Source organism: Oncorhynchus masou, chromosome 5 (assembly GCF_036934945.1).
Source record: "Oncorhynchus masou masou isolate Uvic2021 chromosome 5, UVic_Omas_1.1, whole genome shotgun sequence".
Lineage (NCBI taxonomy): Eukaryota > Metazoa > Chordata > Actinopteri > Salmoniformes > Salmonidae > Oncorhynchus > Oncorhynchus masou.
Genome location: NC_088216.1, coordinates 85,689,884 through 85,692,892, shown reverse-complemented (window position 1 = coordinate 85,692,892; position 3,009 = coordinate 85,689,884). Strand labels below are relative to the sequence as shown.

Here is a 3,009-nt window from a genome sequence, read left to right as displayed (position 1 = left end):
ACTGTCCTCTACCGTCTCACCTGTCCTCTAACCTCACACTACTGTCCTCTAACCGTCACACTACTGTCCTCTAACCATCACACTACTGTCCTCTAACCATCACACTACTGTCCTCTAACCATCACACTACTGTCCTTTAACCGTCACACTACTGTCCTCTAACCATCACACTACTGTCCTCTAACCGTCACACTAGTGTCCTCTAACCGTCTCACTAGTTACTGTCCTCTAACCGTCACACTACTGTCCTCTAACCGTCACACTACTGTCCTCTAACCATCACACTACTGTCCTCTAACCATCACACTACTGTCCTCTAACCGTCACACTACTGTCCTCTAACCGTCTCACTAGTTACTGTCCTCTAACCGTCACACTACTGTCCTCTAACCGTCACACTACTGTCCTCTAACCGTCACACTACTGTCCTCTAACCATCACTACTGTCCTCTAACCGTCACACTACTGTCCTCTAACCGTCTCACTAGTTACTGTCCTCTAACCGTCACTACTGTCCTCTAACCGTCACACTACTGTCCTCTAACCATCACACTACTGTCCTCTAACCATCACACTACTGTCCTCTAACCGTCACACACTACTGTCCTCTAACCATCACACTACTGTCCTCTAACCATCACACTACTGTCCTCTAACCATCACACTACTGTCCTCTAACCATCACACTACTGTCCTCTAACCATCACACTACTGTCCTCTAACCATCACACTACTGTCCTCTAATCGTCACACTACTGTCCTCTAACCGTCACACTACTGCCCTCTAACCGTCACACTACTGTCCTCTAACCGTCACACTACTGCCCCTCTAACCGTCACACTACTGTCCTCTAACCATCACACTACTGTCCTCTAACCATCACACTACTGTCCTCTAACCATCACACTACTGTCCTCTAACCGTCACGTATAGAGATGTGAAAAGGAAGGTGATGATTGAAATCGGTTAGTCTACATGATGTACTTTTAATTTGTGATTTTATGGCTAATATACATGTAGTTACAGGTGTGCCAGGCAATATCCAGTCCTCCAAGTGTTATCCCTACTGGTGTGTTAATTTGTTCCTGTTTCCCAACACCCTCGTTGGTCCGTGCACCTTGCTTACATACAGTATGTGTCCCTTTCTCAGTGTGACTTCCAGGATGTCCCAATCTATTCCACCCCAGCCTAATAAGCTAATACTGAGGAAGCTAATACTGAGGAAGCTAATACGTTTGGAACGATGAGAGTCTTACCAAGAGTCTTGAACAGAGACATTGTTTTGTTTTTAGTTGCTACATACCAAATCAAGGCCCTGCTCTAAACCCCTATCCTCGTCCCAATGCCTCTTGTGTTTCATAAGGTCTTTAAGAGCCTTATCCCAAGATTCCTCATGTGCTCTGACGAAACCAGCTGCCCACATTGTGCATGTCATTCTCTAAATACCTCACTGGAAAGCCCCCAAAACACGTGTTTTAAGACTTCAGATTCATTTGATCCTTGTCACAATAGAACTCCCTATAAAGTAGACTCCACATAATTGAGATTTGTTATTTTTGGACTTTCACTGCGTGGTGTTTTGGGGTTGAGTCATTTCATTGGGTGGTGTTTTGGGGTTGAGTCATTTCACTGGGTGGTGTTTTGGGGTTGAGTCATTTCACTGGGTGGTGTTTTGGGGTTGAGTCATTTCACTGGGTGGTGTTTTGGGGTTGAGTCATTTCACTGGGTGGTGTTTTGGGGTTGAGTCATTTCACTGGGTGGTGTTTTGGGGTTGAGTCATTTCATTGGGTGGTGTTTTGGGGTTGAGTCATTTCACTGGGTGGTGTTTTGGGGTTGAGTCATTTCACTGGATGGTGTCTTGGGGTTGAGTCATTTCATTGGGTGGCGTTTTGGGGTTGAGTCATTTCACTGCATGGTGTTTTGGGGTTGAGTCATTTCATTGGGTGGTGTTTTGGGGTTGAGTCATTTCACTGCATGGTGTTTTGGGGTTGAGTCATTTCATTGGGTGGTGTTTTGGGGTTGAGTCATTTCACTGGGTGGTGTTTTGGGGTTGAGTCATTTCACTGGGTGGTGTTTTGGGGTTGAGTCATTTCACTGGGTGGTGTTTTGGGGTTGAGTCATTTCACTGGGTGGTGTTTTGGGGTTGAGTCATTTCACTGGGTGGTGTTTTGGGGTTGAGTCATTTCACTGGGTGGTGTTTTGGGGTTGAGTCATTTCATTGGGTGGTGTTTTGGGGTTGAGTCATTTCACTGGGTGGTGTTTTGGGGTTAAGTCCTTTCACTGAGGCTTGTATCTTGCTGTATCTTACAATGAACACTCTACCAACTTTACTTCCTTAAAATTCCTTTTTGTCTCATTTATTTTGTCCCGGTGAACTACTTACAACAATATATACAGAGGTAGCAGCTGATCAGGAGATAATGTCACAGCAGGACACATACTGCAACAGGTTTCCACCGAATAGGTCTTGCTCAGGTAGTGTTGATAACATTTGTGATTTGTGTTTTGTCCAGGCTTCACAGGGATTCATTCATCTACACCTCCATAAAATCCCTTCTCGGGAACTCATTGTGGATATGGATTCTGTGTACCAGTATTTAGGGTGAGATCTATTGTGTTCATTTAACGCTTATAATGTTCTTTATGGAATAATCCTATATAATGAATGAAAACACCTCTTCACTTTTCTATCAAAGACATAATATTGACATGGCATTCTCGTTCTAACCTAGATATCCAGCACAAGCCAACGACGATTCAGGGACTTCAAGGTTTGGTTTGTTTCAAGTTTGTTGAAAACTCAAATTGATGTTAACGTCAGGTCTTTGCCTGGTGGGATAAAAAAATAAATCCCATCTGGCAAAAAAACAACAACATTGAACTCAACTTCTATCTATCATTTCACCCAACCTACCACCCTCACTGTTCCTAGGCCATCATTGAAAATAAGAATTTGTTCTTAACTGACTTGCCTGGTTAAATAAAGGTCAAATAAATCAACAGTGCTC

The 3,009-nt window shown here is 43.8% G+C and overlaps 1 pseudogene; it reads left to right on the top strand.

Moving 5' to 3' along the window:
- Window positions 1–1,343: 1,343 nt before the first annotated feature.
- Window positions 1,344–3,009, top strand: part of LOC135530180 (retinol dehydrogenase 7-like) — a 17,661-nt pseudogene continuing 15,995 nt past the window's right edge.